Source organism: Myodes glareolus, chromosome 3 (assembly GCF_982192425.1).
Source record: "Myodes glareolus chromosome 3, mMyoGla1.1, whole genome shotgun sequence".
In the NCBI taxonomy this organism is placed as follows: domain Eukaryota; kingdom Metazoa; phylum Chordata; class Mammalia; order Rodentia; family Cricetidae; genus Myodes; species Myodes glareolus.
Window position 1 is genome coordinate 914,779 of NC_142028.1, and position 23,502 is coordinate 938,280.

The following is a 23,502-nucleotide window of genomic DNA, read 5'->3' on the forward strand; positions in this document are numbered from 1 at the left end:
TATAGAACATTTAACTCATGAAGAATAAAAGAGCTGTAATTCACGGGCTGGCCTTGAAGGAAGTAGAAAAAAATACCATATTTTAAAGCAGAATCGAATCACATGTACAGTACATTGTAATATGTTTACATATATTAATCAACACTTATAAATACATATCAATCTAAAATATTTGAGACTTACTGCTTTCTTAGTCTGAGAGGAGAAACAATGTTCAGATTCTGTTAAGACTGAAAAACTATTGTGGCTCTTTAAAGCTGTTTTTAAAAATATTAGGTACATGTACACATACATGCAGTCGAATTTTAATTTCATACACATATACACAAACATACAAAGTTAAAACTAGCTTATATTTAAACATAAAGCTAAATGAAAAGTCACATGCATGCATACACACATATATGAAAAAGGAATTGTGTAAAAGGGATGCTCTGGTGTCCATGCCAAAAACATGGTACTGTGCAAAACACAACTCATAACTGAGTCAATATGAGAAATTTAGAGACAGAAGTGAAAATAAAAGGAGAACAATGTCCTTAGAAAAGATGACAACTAGTTTGCCTGACCTGTTCTTTCCATTGTATACTTTACATTGTTATTCATAACATAAGAGACTTTTCTCAAGTGGGTCGGTAACTTAAAGTTTACTGGCTGAAGAATTTCCTATAGCACCTCCCCCTTTTGTTTATATAAGAGAGTTCTAAGCCTAATACAAAATTATATACAATAAGAAAAAATATCAAGTATAAAAATTAAACTTACAGCCAGCATAAACAATATCAAGCAAGAAACATATGATAAATGTTTCAATAATTATCCTATCCTAAGGAGTCTAATTTTTATATCATAAATAAATTGGTCAAGTCATGAGAGGAAAGTAACTATGACTATCTAGTCATCAACACCATTAAAGAACCGAGAAGGAAAATAATATGACTCGAGTAAACAGGAAGTTCAGTCAAGCAACTTTCAAAATGAGCAACAAATGACAGAAACAACCGACTACCTGCACAATCATCCAGTCTCATTTGCAATATTGGAGCAACCAACTATGGCTAAGGCCTATAGTAACTGACAGACCATTTACAAAGGTAGGAAATTTTTCAAAACCTCTAACCCTGTCTTGGCAAGAATTGACAGTATTTTTTTCTATTTCCTGCTGGTCCTGTTGGTACATTGTACATTTTGTCAGTGTGTAGAAAGAGCGGTGGGCCGCTTCCTGCCACCCGCCTCCCAGCTAGCTTTACCCCTGAAATAATTACATGGAAACTGTATTCTTTTAAACACTGCTTGGCCCATTATCTGTAGCCTCTTATTAGCTAACTCCCACATATTGATCTAACCCATTTCTAATAATCTGTGTAGCATCAAGAGGTGGTAGCTTACCAGGAGGATTCTAACCTGCAGCTGTCTCGGAAAGGAGAGTCATGGCATCTGCCTGCCTCTGCTTTCTTTCGCCCACAATTCTGTTCTGTCTTCCCTGCCTACCTATGTTCTTACCTATTAGACCAAGCAGTCTCTTTATTAACCAATGAAAGTAAGACATAGAAAGACACACCTACATCATTTCCCCTTTTTCTGTTTAAACAAAAATGAAAGGCTTTCACTTCAACATAGTAAAATTACATATAACAAAACAGTTATCAAGCAAGAATTACAGTTACAATATTTATATCTATTTTATCTATTATCATCACTAAGAAAACTTTAACTATAACTAATCATTCTTCAACACTATCAAAGACTCCAGAAGGATATAATATTACCTAAGCAAACAAGAAATAAACAACTTCCAATCTCCAGAAATGATAGAGACATCTCGCTGCCTGGACAGTCACCCAAAGTTCTTTTGTACCGTTGGGGCATCCATCTTCAGCCTTCAGGCCCATAGTTTCCAGCAGACATTTCCATGAAGCAGGAAATTCCAAAGGCAGTTCAGTCATTATCTGCTGTGTCCTGCAGAATGTCTCATAGACATAAATTAGGAACCCTGAAAGACCATCTCACCTTTAGGAGAGTTCAGCAGTCCTCACTCTGCAGGTTCTTTGGGTACAGTTCATGCAACAGTACAGGCAAGGGTAGTTTCTTGCCCAAATGGCTATCAAACTCCATAAGGAGCCTCTTCGATGCCCATCTTCCTCTTGAAGTAGATTGGTGCTGCCAGGAGCAGACGTGTCTCATTGTCATGAAAAGCCCTAAGTTATTAAAACATTAAATGCCATGTTCTGTAGTCTTTGAAAGATATGAAGAATGCCTATCTGAAATATATCTATGCACATCTAGAAAATCAAACTAACATTACTACAAGCTTGACTATTATCGATGATTATCATTAACAACCTATATTTTCTAATTATACATTACATTTTAAAATGAACTATACAATCACAATAACTTAATCAATATCAGAAATACATATATGTAAAACAAAATTGACCTTAAAATCCATACCAATGAAAATTATTCATATCTATATCATATCCCCCTTTAAATGTAAAAGAGCATTTATAAACAATATCTGGGAATATGGACGTAGTTATTTCTCTCCAAACTTCTTCCTGCTGTATAGGGGCACTGTTAATTAGGTCTTTTATGGTATAACCTGTGTGTTAGGTTCATCTCAGTCGACAGTTGAGTGAAGTCATTTTTTGAAGGTGTTCATGGTGATCTTTCAGGAGGGTGTGGTCTATCATACCATATTGGGATAGAAGCAAATCATAGGACCTCATCCTCTGTGAAAACAAAAGAAGAATCTCCTTTCCAAAGCATCATACTCTTAGACCCAAATTCCGAAGTCATAATACCCTTATATCCATTCTGGTTTAGCTTGGCAGCCCATATAATAAAATGTCTCTCTGTCCTTAGCTCCTTCATAGTCAAAAATTTTAAAGAAAACACAATGTACAGAATCCAGACTCTCTGTGAATTTTCCATTTTATGTGGCTTATTTTTATTTATTTTTTAATCTACAACTATCTGTACTCTGTCTCTTTAAAGACTTTACCCTTTTTTAAGGCATTAACTTTATTCTCTATAGTCCTTTTCTTCTCTCTCCTAAGCCTACGTACAGTCATCCAACATTGTGACCCATTTATAGGTCTTATATGTCTGAATCTGTCCTATTGTGAATCTGTAATATTTTTAGTATCCAGGAGCACTTCTTAATATGCTAAGCAGTTCTTAAAAACTTAAGTTGCACCATGTAGAGGTGATTTGGTACCGCTTATTTCCAGTCTAAACCTTAACTGCACTTTTATTATGATAATTACGACTGTTCCTGCCTGAGGTCACAGAGAATCTTGATACTGTATGCTATTATGCTCTCTTTGAATTGTTTGAATGCTGAGGAAGGAGCAACAGTTGCCAAAAGACATTTGCTTATAAATGCTGCAGAATTAATCCAAGATAGATATTTTGAAAATACCTTGGCTTCAAAATTGAAGTCAAAAGGTATGTTACTTTGGAGAAGAGATTTTGCTTTTATTTCCACAGAAAATGAGAGGCCGTAGATTCATTCAGAGTTAAGAAAAATCATCTTTGACCAAGGGAGACCACCCGAGAAATCTCTGATAAGAACAGATGGCCCAGATGACAGAGTTCTACATCCAGAACAGATTCGAGACTATTGCCTGAGATGATCGAGACTTACAAGATACTTCAGTCAGGACTTGAATATAACTCTAAATTTTCTTTAGGTCCCCATAAGATCATCAGTGCCCCCAACCAGCAGGAAGTAGCCTGAAATACTACGCCCACATTCCCAACAAATGGACTATGGGTATTTTCCTTTGTTTAAAAAAAAAGAGGGAAATGGTGTGGGAGAATTGTCTGTATTCTGTCAATCATGTATTTTAATAAAATGCTGATTGGCCACGCAGGAAGTATAGGCAGGTCAACCAGACAGGAAGTAGAGTTGGGGCAATGAGAACAGGAGTATTCCAGGAAGGAGGAAGTCCCTCCACCATTTCTGTCCAGATCACCGAAGAGGCAGCATGTAACTTGCCCATCTGAGAAAGGTATGGAGCCATGTGGCTAATGTAGATAAGGTTAATGGGATAACATAAGTTATAAGAGCTAATAAGTAGCCTGACCTAATGGGCCAATCAACTTTATAACTTATAGAGATCTCTGTGTGATTGATTTTCTCTGGGACTTGCCGGCTATGGGGTACTGGGCGGGAACAGATACCTCAACAAGCCAGCCCTCATGTTACATCAGTGGGCACAGTGGGCAATGCATGAGCAGTTCCTTGCCCAAAAGCCAGTTTTACGAAAGAGAGAGGGAAAGAGAGAGAGATAGAGAGAGAGAGAGCAGAAGAAGAAAAAGAAAACAAGCTCCAAGTGGACTGTCTTCAGTGCTCAGCATCTCTTGGGAATAGATCAGTGCTGCCAAGAGCAATCGAGTCTCACATCGACAGAACCCTATGTTATTTAAATGCCATACACAGCTCTGTGAAGTGTTTGAAGATTACCTATCTATTCAGAATATAATCTGTATGTATCTAAAGATCTTAATTAGTCTGATTAGAAGTATAAAAAATGAATGAATATTGACCTATATGACTATATATAACTACCTATATAACTGAAAGATTAAGACTTCATATTAAAATATTAAACAATCTTTAAACAACTGTGCAACAAATGAGGACAATGATCTCAAAATGTAAATAATGTATAAGTATCTTGATCAGAGGTAAAAATGTATGTTGCAATATGATAAATATGTCCTAAGGCAGAAATGGAAATTTTTATAAATTAATAAACTTTGGAAAAAAACAAAACAAAACAAAAAAACAAATGTCGTTAGCAGAGGTAGAAACATGCATGCAAACAATATGACAAAATAATTTTGCCCTGGTATACAATATAGGAACATATTCAATAAAATTTGAATTTCTATCAATATACAAGAATCTATGCCAATCTGAATTGCCTATAAATAATAGCTCACAAGCATTCACACTATAACCTATCATTATTAATGTGAGTAATCTCACAATAATCTATCTGTTATTCCATCCAGTGTCCTGTTTTTAATTTTCAAAGAGATCCTGAGCTTACATAGTTTCTATTTAAATCCCCCATACTTATACCAATTATAACCAACACCTAATTGATGTCCCTGACCCTGAGCACAAACTTTTTTGGAAGAGTTACATTGTCTTCTAGAATTACTTCCAGGTTTTATGGGATGATATTTTTTCTATGGGATCCTGTGAAAGTAATATGATGATTAAATTTCAAGATTACTGTCTGTTATAAATTGTAAACAGTCTCTGAGTATTTGTTAGGGTTTTTCTGGGGGTCCTATTTGTACAGCCTTAGATAATCTTTATAAAATGTCACTAAAGAGTTCTCTCCGACCCAGTTTAACCCTGGTATAATATTCAATTGTTTTCTTGGTTCATGAATCCTGCCCAAGCATTTAAGGTTGCTTTGTGGCATTGGGTAAAGGTTTGTTCATAAGAAAGAGCTTGAGTGCAGTGAGCATAAGAATTTGATTTTGGGAAGACTCAAGACCTTTTGCTTATCCTTGTTGTCCTAAACTTTTTACCTCTTCTTGCAAATATTTCTGCAGTAATTGTGGTCCATCACCCATGACTGCCGAAACTAATTGAAGCTAATCATGTGGGGTTGCCTTATTGCTAGAAGCCCATGTCTTTACCATCTCTCTAATAAATGGTGAATGCAAGCCATAAGATACTACTGCTTGCTTAATTTCATTTAGATCATTCATTCCTACAAGTGTCAGTCTACATTTGGATCCTTTAGGGCATTTAAAATTCAATCCTTTGCCAGAGTAGATTACAGGTTGGGAAGCCAAAACCCTGGGTAAGTCATCTCTAACAGCTATTGGCAATGTTGAATCCTGTCCTTGTACCTTTATTCCCTACTCATCAGCTCCAAAAATTTCGTCAATCCTTTCAAATCTTTTTACTACTGTCCTTTTTACAGCCTGAATCTCCTGGCCATATATAATTTTAGTGATTTCACTGAGGCCCCTAGCCTCTGGTCCCCATTCTTCACATGTGATTCCAAGGTGTGTAGTTTTTCCTTAAAAGATAAAATCTCATCCTTGGACATTATTTGGATAGCATACAGTTTGCCTTCCTGGAGAAATACTCTATCTGTTAACCTATCATAACTCTTTAACAGATTTTATTGTCAAATTCAGCAGTATTAATTCTTTCAGATAACTTCTCAGTACCCTTTGACGTGGATTATATTTTATCTGTCAAATTAATGCTATCTTGTTCAATGGTATTCATTTTTTTCAGACAACTTTTACCTTTTGATGGTATTAATCCTGTCAGATAGCTGTTCATTATTAGTTTGTAAAGACTATGATTTCTAAAAGTGCCTCATTTTTAATCTCTGTTATCCAACCATTTTCTTAAGGATATAATATTCAGAAGAAACCTAGTCCCAATATCTAGTAAATGGATGTATCAAAATAACCATATAAGCCTTGCAGAATACACTTTATAGTATCAGCAAAATGGTTATTAAAATTGTGTGTGGTACTATTGTGTGCCATTCCATAATTTTCAGGTTTATTGATTTATCTATTAATTAAATAGTTCCCTTTCTTACGAGGTTCGATAGATCATTTTAGGTATAATAGCTTTAATTTTTCTGCAGGTGTCGCAGTTGCAGCCAATAAATATGCCATGTGGACAGTGACTGGGTATGAAGATTTATTAAAAAGTGATGTAGAGCAGAGAAGAGGAGGAAGAAAGGAAGAGAGAGACTGAGAAAGAGAAAGGAAGAGAGAGAGAGAGAGAGAGAGAGAGAGAGAGAGAGAGAGAGAGAGAGGAGAAAAGGAAAGAGAAGAGGCCAAGACTTGCTTACCTTGGCTAAAAGATAGAGATGGAAAGTGGGCCTGTCTTCTCTTAAAGGGACAGTGTACCAATTGCTATGCATGCAGGTTCAGGATGTGATGCACTGTGCTAGGGTGTCCCTGAACACTAATAGTTGGCCTTGTGAGCATAAGAGCAATAGAAAGAACTCTATCGTGCAAGTGTGGGTGAGTGAGCCTGGAAGTTGTATACATGGTAGAGCTGTTGCCATTGATCACCTGGCAAAACAACACTATGGCTGCTCAGACCTAGTCTCAGGTTTATAACTTGGCCCTCCCCAACATTTACTTCATCTATGAACTTCTGGAGCACGTGAAGGAGTCTGACCCACAGACCTAAACCTGCAGGAACTCTACAACATAGGGCAGGCACAGGATACCCAGAAATAATTCTATGAGGACCTAGCATTGACAGAATAGTAGAAACCATAGACCTAAAACTAGCCTAGTTTTTCTTTGCAATGAAAACTTTTAAGATATATGGACATAGGGGTCTACAATGTAACTTACTGTGTCATGCTCCAGTTTCCAAGATGACAACAACATCCATTTTTTTCTCTGTTTAACTTTTCTTCTTTTTATCTCTTAAAGTTTATTTGAGGAGGCTTACAGGGGTGGAATAGGATCAAGTTCCATGATGTAAAAGACCTATAGATTAAGAAAATAAATAATTAATACTGTACAACATATTTCAATACTTTGCTTCATTTAATTCATACATTGGTAAATAAACCTTTATAATGTAAATCTGATTTCCTATATAAAGGATGGCCTCTTCTAAAATATTTAATCTACTAACCCTCTCTCAATTCCTTACTAAGTGACAAGGGCTGTAGCAATATTCTTAGACAGGAAGTTTACATGGCTAGCAGTGTGTATTTGCTGAGGCAGGAACATGTTTGAAGCAGCCATGTACCTGTAATTGTTATTAAAGCAGTGATTCTGAGGATAATTGCAGCAATAAATCAAATTTAGGTGTGATAGAGAGTTAGCTAATTTCTGTAGGACAAATATGGCGGGATCTTCATACCAGGGTGAGAAAAGATTAACAGGTAACAGTACTTGCAAAGGTTGACAAAGAAGGAAGAAGGCTTTAAGATTAGTAGGGGAGTTAAGACAGTTGATCAGAAAACAATTGTTACAGGAGATATCATAAATTGATCAATTAGCAACAATAGTAAGAGGCACTGTCTCCCCTGTATACAAGATGGCAAAATGTGACATAACACAAGCCTGAATATCAAAGGAGTAATAATTGAGGTGACCAGGTAATTAGAGGTTAACATGATCTATGGAAGCCATCAAAGGGTTCAAATGAGATGAGGATTTGGGGAACTAGATGACAGGGCCACCTATATTAGACTGGCCAACCAAATTTTGTCCATTGATTTACAGTGGGTGTTGAGAAAGTATAAGACCAATTATTTAACCAAGACTGTATTATAAGGACAAAAAGCAACTCAAGTCTAAGGGACAACACATTTCATCCAGTTAGGAAGGCCAGTATCAGGCTTCATGTTATCCCAAGCATGACCAGAAAGCTTAGCATCACGTCAGGATTGTCCCAAGGAGAAATATGATGACAGGAATAAACCTAATTGATTCACGTGCATCTAAAGGAGAAGTTATATTTAAAGACCAGATATTATGATTATCCTGACTAGCTCTGAGGAGTCTGGGCCTTATAAGCAGACATTCTTTTGTAGGGGACAAGGGAAAGGCAAAAAAAAAAGCATAAGGGGAGACTGTCTGAATAACTCTGGAAGTTGAAGAGTTTGACTAGGCAAGGATATATGAAACTAGATCCACTCCTTCCCAGTAAGGAAGAGTCATTGGAAACTAACTTGATTTCCTCATAATCCCATTTGGCTGGGTGAAAGAGAGTGGGTTCTGGGTCTAAAGCCCAAAAGCTATCATGAGCAAGAGTATACAAAAAGAAACAAAATGCCTTAAGGATAAACACAGCAAACATCATAAGGAAATTATTTTCAGGAATTAAATTTTCCCTTGATTCATCTGAATTTGAATAGCCTCAGACGTCAGTTACTTAATCTGACCCCACAGGGTCTCATGTGGAGACAGCGAGCCACCATAGCATGAGTCTCAAATATGAAGCCATGTACCAGTCATCTGTTTCCAGATGAGAAGTTGTGAATCCATTCTTGGTTAAGAAAAATAATGTTTTGTCAGGAAAGCTTCCTGAAAAATCTCCAATGGGAGCAGATGGTTCAGATGATTCAAAATTTTGAAACACCTCTGTTAAACTTTCCTCTGAGTTCTGTGTCTAGAACAGCTTCAAGGCTGATAACTGAGATGGTCCAGCCTCACAGAATGTTCCTGGACTGGAACCATAAACCCAAATTTATTTTTGGATTTCTATAAGATTAGAACCCAAACAATAAGAATTAGCCTAGAAATCTATACCTATATTCCCCCAAAAAAATGGTTTATAGAAATTTGTCATTTTTAGCATATTAGTTACATGTTATTATGAGTAATGTTCAGAAAGAAAAGAAACAAAAGAGATTAAATTCAGAGTTCTTGTTGTGAAAAGAAAAGAGGAGGAGTACTGTGGGATAATGCTCTTGTACGTTGTAAAGATTTGTCACTCACACTGGTTTAATAAAACACTGATTAGCCAGAAACCAGGGGGAAAGTATAGGCTGGGCATCTAGACTAGAATTCTGAAAAGCAGAAAGAAAGGCAGAGAGACAGTTACAAGCCCGATGCAGAGGAAGCAATATAAGAATGCCTTACTGAGAAATGGTAACAAACCACATGGCTAAACATAAAGAAGAATTATGGGTGAATTTAAATCATAAGAGCTAATTAGTAATAAGCCTGAACAATAATGCAGTTTGTATTTAATATAAGCCTCTGGGTTTTTATTTGGGACTGAACAGCTATAGGACTGTACAGGAAAGAGATGTCTGTCTACAGTTAGCCTGTCTTGGTCATCTTTTACTCCTTAATTAGGACATATTATAGTCATAGACATATGTGTATCACAAAGCATCATCTACTTGCCCATAATTATCTAGTTATTAGTTATTTTCTAGAACTCTTTTGATGGAAAGTTGACTAAGAGGTGCATGGCATCTTGGTACATGCTCTCTCTCAATCCTTTATAAACACAGGCCTGTAATCAATTACAGATAAGATCTTTTTCCCTCCAAGAAACCTAAGACACAATGGATCGTATTTACTGATGAGGGGTAAGTCTGGAAGGTGAAAGAAGACAACCTAAGGCAGCAGAGCAATCTGTCCTAAAGCAGAATCGCAGGCTTTTGAAATGGAGGGAATATGTTAGAGCCCACAGAAGTGAATTCAGTTTGCCTTAATCAAAGATTAGTGTGTTCAGGCCTGTTTTTGCTTCTTCAAGTTCATGATAGGAGGTTCAGCACAGGTTGTGGCTGTCTACATGTTCCTTGGCCTAAGGTGTGGTCACTGTATGTCCTGCCTAAACAATAGAACATTCAACTCAGGATATAGTTACTTGATATTTCAGGTATCAAAGAGGTAATTACTTTGTTTGTTCCTTGTTTGTATCATGGTAAAGAAGTCTTGCCATATTTCACCCCTTTGAATTGAAGTATATAAAACATATGAAAAATAAATGCAGGCAAACTCAGCATTCATTGGGTTATACTCCCAATTCTATTCTTGTCTCTGTCATTTTTTGTATCTCTTGGTTGTCAGTCTAACTTTTCTAATCCACATGCCCTTATCTCAGAACACACAAACCCACTGAAGCTGGACCCCAACAGATGGTTCCTCAATATAGGGCTTGCAGCAAATCAGTGCTATTAACTCTATCCTCCATGCAGTGGTTTCCTGAGTAGGAAAGATTTTTTTATGACTATCAATAATCAATGCAGCTTGACCTGAGGCAGAGCCATCAGTGAAGATGAGTGCTGATGGAGGGGATAATGGATTTTAATTGGTTTTATGGGGAAATATAATAGGATGGAAAGCTAGAAATTTTAATAAAAACCATTTCTTATTTTATTTGAAAAGGTACCTGTAAACCTTAAATTGAGCAATTTGCCATTCTGCAGACTCATAAGACAAAATATTATGTTGTTCACCTGTGTAGGGAATGATTATCTCATCAGCATCTTGCCTACAAAAATTCTTACTTTCTTTTTTTCTATTACCTAATAAGGAGGCAACCAGAAGAATAAGCAGTCACAGTTTTTCTGAGTTGCAGAGTCACAGGTAAGTGCAGCCATTCTAGTGGTCTTTTTTTTTTCTAAAAGCAGGCCATGAGAGTGTACTCAGTGTGTAGTATCTAACACTCCATGGGTTATTATTAGCTATATTAAGGAGTCTCTGAGTATTAAATTTTCCTTTTATAAGAATCAAAGTGGTTTGAGCTTCATGTGTTAACTTTATTTGGAGAATTTCAAATAAAGGCTTGAATGTAATCATGGGTATTTCTATATAAAAGCAAACCCAATTAACATCTCCAAGCAGTTTTTGAAAATCATTTAAGGTTTTTATGTGGTTTGTCTGTAATTGGAAAGATTGAGGAGAAATGAAACCTGTATGAATAGCATGCCCCAATTTGAAAAAGGTGGCTGAATTTGGATTTTTTTTTTCCAGAGGCCACCTGAAACTCATACAAAGTTAACTGTTGAATCAGAAATTGTAATATGTCTTGTATATAGGCTCTGTCAGGTCATGAAATCAATATACTATCCATGTAGTGAATTAGGTACAGGTCAAAGTACATTTTCCAAACTTGTAAGAAGGCTGCATCCATAAACAACTGGCACAAGGTTGGTCTGGTTTTACTTCCTTGTGGTAAAGTTTTCCATTGGAACCTTTGCTAGAGTCTTTGAAAATTAGGTAAAGGCAAAATTTTGACCCCCTTGGGGATATAAGGCTATGCTAAAGAATCAGTCGTGTAAGTCTATGACAATTAAATTATAATTTTTAGGAATAGCTGATGGAGATGGCAAGTCAGGTTGTAAAGTCCCATAGGCTTCATAATTTCACTTATATTTCTAAGATCTTGTAACAATCTTCATTTGCCTGAATTTTTCTTAATAGCAAATGCTGGAGTGTTCCCTGAGCTAGAGAAGGGTTTCATTTGATCCATTTGTAGTTTTTCTTCTACCACAGAAGTAGCTGCTTGAATCTTTTGGAGAAAGTTTCTTTTAGAGAAAGAGAGTGCTTGTGCCATCATAAGATATTCACTGCAGGAACGGTTATTATACAAAAAGTTTTAGGCCCAGCATCTTGAAACTGGGTTATCTCCATCAAAATGTGTTCATTTTAGTGGGTTAATCTTCTGCTTTTTCAGCTGAAATCTCCATACATAATTCTTGCAGACCACAGCATTTAGGTATGTCCCTTGTATTTGTGTTCTCTCCAAAACCTTTATCATGAACAGGTGTTGGATTTTGTCAAAGACCTTTTCAAACTTCCAATGAGACGATCATGTGTTTTTTTTTCTTTCAGTTTGTTTATAGAGTGGATTACATTGACAGATTTTCATATGTTGAACTATCTTTGCATATCTGTGATGAAGTCAACTCAATATTGAGTTTTTTTAAGGTGTTCTTGGATTTGGTTTGCCAGTATTTTGTTGAGTATGTTTACATCAATGTTCACGAGGGAGACTATTCTCTTTCTTTGCTGCATCTTTGGTTTTTTTGGCAGGGGAGGGAGTATCAGGAAAACTATGGCCTCATAAAATGAATATTCCTTCTGTTTCTATTATGTGGAAAAATGTGAGCAGTATTGGTATTAGTTATCCTGGTAGCTTTCTAAATTGAAACCATCAGACCCTGGGCTTTTTCTTTTTTTCCTTTTGGATGGGTGATTTTAATTGACTATTTCTATTTTCTTAGAGGGTTTTTGGTCTATTTAAATTGTTTATCTGGTCTTTATTTTATTTTGGTATGTGGTACCTCTCAAGGAAGTTGGTCCATACTGATTCCTTCCCTGTCCAACTGGAGTTGGTGAGCTCCCATTAGCTTAGGTAAACTGTTTCAGTGGGTGTTCCAATCATGGTCTTGACCTCTTTGCTCATATTCTCACTCATCCCACTTTTCCACTGGACTTTGGAAGCTCAGCCCAGTGATCTACTGTAGGTCTCTGCCTCTGTTTCCATCAATTGCTGGATGAAGGTTCTATGGTGACATTAGAGATAGTCATCATTCTGACTACAGGCAATGCCAGTTTGGGGACTCTCTCCACTATGGCTTATGTTCTGAGCTGGGGTCATCCTTGAAGGTGGGTACAGTTGTATGACTGGAGAGTCACTGCAGAGGCACTGGCAGTGTCACCAGAATTTATCCCTACAGCTTGTACTGGCTTTTTGGAACCCATTGTATTTGGATAGATACCTTACTCAGCCTAGATATGACAGGGAGGGACTTGGATCTTCCTCAAATCTATGTGCCTTACCCTCTCTGAGGAGTGGATTTGGCATTTGGTGGGGGAAATAGGAGAGGGAATGGGAGGAGGGGAGAGAGTGGGAACTGGAATTGGTATGTAAAATCATAGAAAGAGAGATTGTTTTTTTCACAAATGCAGAAAGTATTTTTACTACGTTAAAATATTTCTTGAGCAGCAATTATGTACATGGAGAGTTCAAAAAACTGATTTATGATTATTTACCGTGTCCCTCATTAGAGACATCAAAATACATACACTCCTTCTAGTACTTTCTGATGTCTAAGAGGCTTGCAGATCTGTCAGCATGCTCTCATCTGATCACACGAAAAAGTACAGAATAGACAGTGTTCTCTTCTGAACTTACATTTTTAGAACGATTCGAATGCTTTTCCTTGAGTGTATCAGGTCGAAGCCTTTATTTTTTTGGTCGAAGGACAGAGTGTCAGTTACAAATTCGTCAACTTTTATCTTTTCTGACATATATTCAGACACCAGCTTTGGAACACTCTCTACACTCTTCCATCCTCCAAAAGCAGTGCCTTTCCAGGTGCGTTCCATCACCAGCTGGAATGGGCTAGTGGCGATTTCTTCACCTAAAGCAGCTGCACCAACCACCACACTTACTCCCCAGCCTTTGTGTGCCGCCTAGTGGGCTGCTCTCATGACCTTCACATTGCCAATACACTCAAAAGAGTAATCTACTCCCCCATTTGTCGTCTCAATGATTACTTCTTGGATGGGTTTACTGAAATCCTGGGGGTTAATACATTCAGAGGCTCCAAATTCTTTGACCTTTGCAAATTTATCTTTATTGATGTCGATACCAATGATCCGAGATGCAACAGCCACTTTACAACCCATGATCATTGCTAATCCAACTCCTCCCAGGCCAAAGACAGCAAAGGTAGAACCGTGCTCCACCTTGGCAGTGTTCACAGCAGCACCTTATCAAGGTGAAATGCCACACCCAAGAAGGTAGACTTTATCCAAAGGTGCTGAAGGATCAATTTTAGCAATGGAGATGTCAGCCACAACTATGTACTCAGAAAATGTGCCTCCCAGGCGACTGCAACTTGGTTAGCCATGTCCACAAGTTGGGGTTCGTGAGCTGAACGTCAAGCAACAAATCTAGCAGATCCTGGGTATTTATTTTTTTCTTTTTAAATAAATTAAAAAAGAAAGTACATTTCTTTTAGATTTTTCTTTCTCCCTTTCTTTCTTTCTTTCTTTCTTTCTTTCTTTCTTTCCTTCCTTCATTTTTTCCTTCCTTCCTTCCTTCCTTCCTTCCTTCCTTCCTTCCTTCCTTCCTTCCATCCTTTCTTTTTCAAATAGGGTCTCTCTGTAGCTTGGGAAACTTGTCCTGGAACACACAGAGATTTCCCCTGCCTCTGCCTCCTGAGTGGAGTGTTGGGATTAAAGGCATGCACCACCACCGTACTACAGACTTGTCTTTACGTGGGGAAAGTTTTTTTCTATGATTTTGTTGAATATGTTTTCTGTAACTTTGAGCTGATATTCTCTTCCTTTTCTATTGCTATTATTCTTAAGTTTGGTCTTTTCATGGCATCCATTGATATTTTGTGTTAGAAAAACTGAATTTTTTTAAACATTTTCTATGATTGCTATATCTATTTACTCTCATATCTTCAAATCCTAAGATTCTGTCCTCCATTTCTTATATTCTGTTGGTGATACTTGTGTTTGTAATTTCTCTTCACTTCCCCATATGTTTCGTTTCCAGAATTCCATTGGTTTTTGTTTTGTTTACTGTTTATATTTCAGATCTTTATGTCTTGAACTATTTCCTTTACCTGTTTGTTTGGTTTTTTTACTGATTTTTTTCACTTTCTTTAGGAAATTAATTCATTTGTACCAACTTTTTGTTTTATTTTTCTTTGACTTCTTTAAGGGATTTTTTTTAATTTCCTCTCTCAGAGCCTCTATCATTTCTTTAAAGTAATTTTAGGTTCATTTAATTGTGTTTCAGCTGTATTGGAATGTTCAGACTGTGCTGTTATATGACTGCTTATATCTGGTGGTACCATATTGCTCTTTTGGTTGTTGAATGTATTCTTATACCAGCATTCACTCTTCTTTTCATCCAACTAGTATGGAATGTGCCTGTGCCTATTCTTCCAAATGTTGTGGTTTGCACTTGTGCCTATGTAGTCTCCTATCATTCAGTTTAGGTTTCCCTGCCTACCTTTATTCTACCCTATCAGGCCAAGCCAGTTTTCTTTATTCATTAACCAGGACAGAAGAACCTCCCATATCAGTGATCTACAAAGAACTGAGTCTTGTAGCCCTTCCAATGGTCTGGTCCTCCCTGGGGAAGACTTCTTCTTTGTCTAGCTTCCTTCAGTTGCTTTAATTCTATGTGTCATAAAATTAAATCCTTGAATAAAAAATTGGCTTGGCTGTTGATAGGGCAGAACTTAGGTATGTGGGTAAAACTAAGTTGACTGCTGAGGGAAAGAAGGGCAGAGTTGAACAGATGCCATGTAGCCTTGCTGGAGAAGGACACCAGAAAGTCAGCTGGTAAGTCATAGCCACATGGTAATACTCAGATTATTAGAAATAGGTTAAATTAATATGTAAGAGTTAGCCAAAAAGAAGTTAGAGCTAATAGGCTAATCAGTGTTTCAATTAATACAGTTTTTGTGTGATTATTCCATGGTTGGGTGCCCAGGAACTAACAAGAGGCATTTCCTCCATCATATTGGTGCTGACATGACAAATGAAAATCTTAAAAACCTGAGAGAGCCTAATTCTAGACACAAAAATACAGAGTTTAACACAGCTTCTTGTTGTTTAATGACAGCATGTCTTTGCTCCTTAAGAGAGACTTTTCTGACTCAGCTGTAGTAGAAAAATAAGTGGTTCAGTTTTAAAATTTCAGCTCTATGGGCTGTTCTGCCAGGGTGACTTCTGGTTCTTTCAGGAGACTGAGCATTTGGATGGGGTTTGTGAGCAACATGCTATGGCTTGCTTGCTGGTCTGATGCACCAGTGGTGTGCGTAGAGATGGTGCACTGTGCATGACTCTCAGAGGTGGCAAGTAGCTCTGCCATGCTAAACTGTGTTGAACAAGCAGAAACTAATGTATATAATCTAGTAATTTTGCTGCTTAAGTTTTTAAAAAGCACTAATCATTTTAAGAAGCGCTCCTAAACAGTAAAGAATTTCAAATACACAAGAGGACAGATTCAGACATAAAAGACCTCTAAATGAGTCACAGTGTTGGATAACTATATGCAGGCTTAGAAGAGAAATGAGAAAGAGTATAGAGAGTCATAAATTAAAGTCAATGATTTTTTAAAAAAGGGGTAAAGTCTTTAAAGACACAGAACACAGAATGTCATAGATTAAAAGGAGCCAAGAAAAATAATCCATGTAAAAATGGAAAATTCAAAGAGGTCTGGATTATGTATATTATTGTGCCATGTTTGAATTTTTGACTGTGAATGAGCTAAGTACAGAGAGGTATTTCATTGTATGGACTGCTAACCTAAATCAACATGTATATTAGGAAGGTATCATCATTTCTAAATTTGGTTCTAAGGATATGTTGCTTTGGAAAAGAGGTTCTTCTCTTGTTTCCACAGAAGATGAGAAGCTGTTGATTGCTACCAGACTGGTGTGGTTTGATGGACATAGACCTCCTGAAAGGGTGGCTTGACTATGCCTCAAAAAATTACGTTGCCCAATAAAAAGCAAGAAGAAGTTTGGACAGAACTATGCCCATATTCTCAAATATTGTCTATAAATGTTTGTTTACATTTAAGGGGTCACATGATATAAATATGAATATTTTGCATTGGTATGAACCTTCCTTTATTAATAGAAATTGAAGATCAATCTTATTATATGTATATTTCTGCTCTTGATTAAGGTATTGTGTTTGTATAATTAAGAAATATAGGCTAATATATAATCATCTGTAATAGTCAATATTATAGTCGTTGTAGTTAGGTTTTCTAGATATATACAGAAACATTTCAGTTAGATAGGTATTATTCAAATCTTTCAGAGACCTTCAAGTTACAGCATGTAAATGTCTTAAGACCTTAGGGCTTTTCATGATAATGAGGCCCATCTTCTGGCAGCAAAAGATACTTCAAGAGGAAGATGGGCATTGAAGAGGCCCCTTATGGAGTTGGTTAGACAGTTGGCAAAGAATCTGCTCTTGCTGGAAATACTTAACTGAACATGCAGGACCCACAGAGAAATGACTGCTGAACTTGCCTAAAGGTGAGAAGATCTTTTGGGGTTACTGCTTCATGAAAAAGTCTGCTGGATACTATGGTGTTGTAGGCTGAATTTAGATGCCCCAATGGTACATAAAAACTTTGGGTGAATCTCCAGGCAGCAAGAGATTTCTGTCAATTCTAGAGTTTTGGAAACTGCTTACAATGACTTAGGTAATATTATATCCTTCTGGAGTTTTTGATGGAGTTGAAGAATTTTTAGTTATACTTTTCTTTAGATATGATAAAAGATAATATATATATATTTATATATATAAATAATTCTTGCTTGATAACTGTTTTGTTGCATGCAATTTTACTATGTTAAAGATAAAACCTTCCTTTTAGTTTAATCAGAAAAGGGGAGGTGATGTGAAATTTCTCTCTGTATGCTGTGATTACCATTAATGAATAAGGAAAACTGCCTTGGCCTGATACTAGGGCAGAAGGTAGGTGAGGAAAACAAAGTTGAATCCTGGGAGAAAGAAGGGCAGAGTTGTAGAGACACTATGTAGCCTCACTGAAGACAGATGCCAGAACTTTAGCCAGGACCACAACCACACAGCAAAACACAGATTATTACAAATGGGTTAAATTACAATGTAAGAATTAGCCAATAAGAAGCTAGAGCTAATGGGTCAAGCAGTGATTTAATTAATAGAGTTTTTGTGTGATTATTTTGGGTCTGGGTGGCCAGGAAAGAACATTTCCTGTGGCATTTCCTCTAACAGCTTTATATTTAAAAACCACTTATCAGTGAATCTATATAATTGTCTTTCTGGGTCTAAATTACCTCAATCAATATTATGTTTTCTAGCTCCATTCATTTGCCTGCAAATTTGAAGAGGTCATTATTTTTTTCTCTCCTATGTAGTATTCCATTGTGTAAATTTACTATATTTTCCTTATCCATTCTTTGGTTGAGGGACATTTAGGTTGTCCTAATAAACCTTTCTTTTAAGAAAGTAAGAAATGCCTCTATTCTAAAAGAAATAAAAAATGATCATTTTAAAATGGTGATTACTATACTGTATCAAAAACAAAGATGGAAACTTGTGCTGGAGAGGTTGTGGGGTAAAGGGAACACTCCTGCATTGCTGGAGGGAGTGCAAGCTGATACAGCCCCTTTGAATGTCAGTGTGGTGATTTCTCATAAAATTAGAAAACAACCTTCCTCAAGACCCAACCATACCACTTTTGGATATATATCCAAAGGACGCTCAATGGTACCACAAGGACATGTGCTAAACTATGTTTATAACAGCATTGTTTATTGTAGCCAGAACCTAGAAACAACCTAAATGCCCCTAAACCAAAAACGGATAAGTAAAAGATGATATATTTACACAATAGTGTACTACACAGCAGGAAAAAAAGGATGACATCTTAAAATTTCCAGGCAAATGGATGAAGCTAGAAAACATCATATTGAGTGAGGAACCCAGACCACAAATTCAATTATTATATATAATCACTCATAAGTAATTTTTAAACATAAATCTATGAAAACTAGCCTACAAATCACAATCCCAGAAAACCTAGATCACACTGAGGACCTTAAGAGAGACATACATAGATCTAATCTACATGGGAAGTAGAAAAAGACAAAATCATCTTCATTATATTGAAGTGTGTGTATATATATATATATATATATATATATATATATATATATTAGCCTTGTTCTTTCCATAATATTTATCACAATGGTTGCTAGATTTGTCAAATGCCTTTTCTTTATCAAATGAGATGTTTATGGTTTTGTTGGCTTTTTTAGTCTTTTTATATGGTAAATTACATTTACTGATTTATATATTTTGAATTAATTCTGCATCTCTAGAATGACACTTATTTGATCATAATGGAAGTTTTTAAATTTTTTCTTAAATTTATTTTGTTGCTATTTTATTGGAAATTTTTGTATTTCTGTAAATAAGAGAAAATATTCTGTAATTTCCTTTTATTGTTGGGTCTTTATGTGGTTTTAGTATCAAGGTAATAGTGACTTCATTAAAATAATTGGGAAATACTCTTCCAGTTTTGTTTTGTGGAATAATTTGAGAAATGTTGTCCTTAGTTGTTCTTTGAAAGCCTGGTAGAATTCTTTGTTGAATCCTATTGCACCTGAGCTTTAAATCTCTTTTAAAGAGAGCCTTTTAGCTATTCCTTTGATTTTATCAGAGATTATTTGCTTGTATGTGAATATTAGCTGTTAAGTCATTGATAAGTTAGGTAGAATAAGAGAATAGGTAGAGAATAGGATATTGGGGGGATGGGGAAAAATTCATCTTCCTAGGAATAGGAAACAGATGGGGGAGGGTCAAACAGAAGGGAAATGGTAGAGAGGGAAAGGAAAGAACACCAAAATACTAAGTGTCATTTGGGAGGTTGTATGGAAATGTAATACACGATATGCTTCCTAAAATGTATACATATATGAAAGTTATCTAAATGAAATCATAAAATAATGGTGATACAGAACCCAAACTGGACATCTCTTGTCACTTAATGAAGCTTTCAGGACCCACATAGGAAACATCTAATTAATTTGTTGTTCTAAGGGTTCTGTTTGAATACCTAAGCACCCCAAGCTATTACCAAGTGATGGGGGATGTCCTTCTGTATATATGCTGCTTTTATTGGTTAATGAATAAAGTTGTTTTGGCCAATGACTTAGCAGAGTAAAACCAGGAAGAAATTCCAAATAGAGATGTATAGAGAGAGTAGGTGGAGTCAAAAAGACGCCATGTAGCTATTGAAGGAGACAGATGCTGGATAATTACTAATAAGCTACAGTTTTGTGATGAATGGATTGTTTTGAGATATAAGAGCTAGCTAGGAATATGTCTGTGCTATTGACCAGTGTTTTAATTAAGATAATTTCTGTGTAATTTAATAATCTATGTGATTATTTGCTTCTGGGTGGCCAGAACGAGCAGTCTCCACTTACAGGCAAGAATATTGGTTGCTCCCTACAACCAAAGGTAGGGTCCTATTTCTGAAGGCAGCACCTACTCAACTTGTTGGACACTAAGAAGTTGAGTTGATGACTATATAGTGTCTTCAATTTTATGGAAAATATTCATGATATGGAATGAACTCTAGGTGCTACCAAGTAGAAAGGTAAACATCAAAACTCCAACAATGAAGACCCAACTGAAAGATATATTGGTACAACAATGACACTAATCTTGTGGGAGTAACCAACCAATATCTAATATGATTTAAGAGCCGTTCCATAAGATTCAAACCATACCTGATACTGCTTGGATAGCCAAGAACCTGAGACTAGATAAATCAGGCACTTAATGTAAAACGAATACTACAGTTTTCCAAAGGAACACAGCAATAAAATGACTCTTAACTGCATTCTGCTGTACTCATCAGAGAAGCTTCCTCCTGTAGTTGAAGAAAACGAATACAGACCCACACAGCCCAAAAACTATGTAGAGAATAATAGACCTTGGTACACTGAACACTAAAAGGAATGTTTTATCAAACCTCTCCCCTCCCTCATTGCTCAAGAAACACTGTAGAAGAGAAGGCATAAAGAGTATAAGACCCAGAGGTGAGGTAGAACACCACAGAAACAAGGAATTCTAACTCAGCTGATATGCATAGTAACAGAGACTGAGGTAACATGCATAGGTCTGCATCAGATGGTGTCCTAGAGCTGAAAGAAGTGGACAGAAGCAGCCATACCTAACCCAGAAACAATCTTCAAATGATAACTACTTGCAGATAAAAAAAAAATTAGTTTTCTACAGGGGAATATCAGTGAAAAAACAAACCACTCTTAATGGTAGGCTGTCTGCCCAGCAGGGGATGGTCAGCACAAATGAACTCAGTGACATATTTGGAGATTCTTTGTTTTACAGTATTATGTAACACTGTTCCATTTCTTCCTTCTTTCCACCCTCCCTGCCACCTTTTCTTTCTTCCTTGTTTGTCTGTCTGTTTTTATCTCTTATTAGTCATTTTCACAAATATTATGACATTTAGTTTTGTGTTTTTATGGAAATCCTCTGTGTACAATCATTTGTCTCTGCATTTATATGGGCTTCTAATGTTTTATCTTTGGCTTTTTGTTGTTGTTGTTTATTTGTCTTATTCTGATTTGTTTGGTTTGGTTTCAGTTTGTTGTATTTCCTTTCATTTAATTATTATTATTCTTTAGATACCTGTTATTTTCTAAGAGATACAGAAAGGATGTGGATACACATAAGAGTATCAGTACAGAAGAGCTGAGAGAAGCTGAGGGAAGAAAAATCATAATAAGAATATATTATATGAAAAAAAATATTATCAAGAAAGCAAAACACTTAACTAAAAATAATTTTCTGAATTACTTTCTTGCAGAAGATGAGGTTAAATTCACACAGGTCTATAGTGAGAGTAAACCAGATTTAGTAGCTCATTTCTTGGTTTAAGAGGTCTTTCTGTCTTTGTTTTGCTTTTATTAGTTAATAAAGAAACTTCTTTGAGCCTTGTTGATAGGGCGGAACTTAGGTAGACAGGGAAGACAGAACTGGATGCTGGGAGAAAGAAGAGTGGAGTCAGAGATACCCCATGGATCCACCAGAGACAGATGCTGAAAATTTTACCCAGTAAGCCACTGTTATGTGGGCATACACAGATTAATAGAAATGGGTTAAATAAAGATGTAAAAATTAGCCAATAAGAAACTAGAGCTAATGGGCCAAGCAGTGATTCAATTAATACTGTTTCTGTGTGGTTATTTCGGGGCTAAGGTAGCCAGGTGACTGGGACGAACAAGCAGCCCCTCCTTGCAACAATTTATTTCTTTCTTTTCTTTTTATTAAAAATTTCCAGCTCCTTTCCTACTCCCATTTTCCTCCCCCTCCACCACACCCTCTTCCTCTCCCTCTCTAGTCCAAAGAGCAGTCAGGGTTCTCTGCCCTGTGGGAAGTCCAAGGTCCGCTCCCCTCCATCCAGGTCTAGGAAGGTGAGCATCCAAACAGACTAGGCTCCCACAAAGCCAGTCCATGCAGTAGAACCAAAACCTAGTGCCATTGTCCTTGGCTTCTCAGTCAGCCCTCATTGTCAGCCACATTCAGAAAGTTCATTTTGATCACACACTCATTCAGTTCCAGTCCAGCTGGCCTTGGTGAGCTCCCACTAGATCAGTCCCATCATCTCAGTGGGTGGACGCACCCCTCACGGTCCTGACTTCCTTGCTCATGGTCTCCCTCCTTCTGCTCCTCATTTGGACCTTGGGAGCTCAGTCCAGTGCTCCAATGTGGGTCTCTGTTTCTATTTCCATCCATCGCCAGATGAAGGTTCTATGGTGATAAGATATTCATCAGTGTGACTATAGGATAGGGCCAGCTCAGACGCCCTCTCCTCAGGACTAGTTTGTTCCTATGTTTGTTCCTTCCCAGTCCGGCAGGAGTTGGTGAGCTCCCATTAGTTCAGGTAGACTGATTCAGTGGGTGAACCCATCATGGTCTTGATCTCTTTGCTCATGTTCTCACTCTTCCCGCTCTTCAACTGGACTTTGGGAGCTCAGTGCAGTGCTCTGATGCAGGTCGCTGACTCTGTTTCCATCAGTTGCTGGATGAAGGTTCTACAGAGATATTTAAGATATTCATCAGTCTAACTACAGGGAAAACCCAAAATCAGGCTTTCTCTCCTCTATTGCTTAGGGTCTACCTGGAGTCAACCTTGTGGATTTTGGGGAATTTCTCTAGAGCATAGTTTCTGTTAACCCTATAATGGCTCCCTCAAACAAAATATCCTTTTCCTTGCTCTCTTCTCTGTCCTTCTTCCATCTCAACTATCCCAGTCATTCAAGTTCTCCTCAACCCTCCCCTTCTCCCCTTCTCCTCTCCTTCCACCCTCCTTTCTCCCCACACCCCCATGCTCCAAATTTTGCCAGGTGATTTCATCTGTTTCTAATTTTCAGGTGGATTAATATATGTTTTTTCTTAGGGTTCACCTTGTTACTTAACTTCTCTAGGATT

At 36.9% G+C, this 23,502-nt stretch overlaps 1 pseudogene; it reads right to left on the minus strand.

The window, feature by feature from the left end:
* Positions 1 to 13,632: 13,632 nt before the first annotated feature.
* Positions 13,633 to 15,452, minus strand: LOC125399392 (alcohol dehydrogenase class-3 pseudogene; annotated as a pseudogene).
* Between the last annotated feature and the right edge of the window lie 8,050 nt (positions 15,453 to 23,502).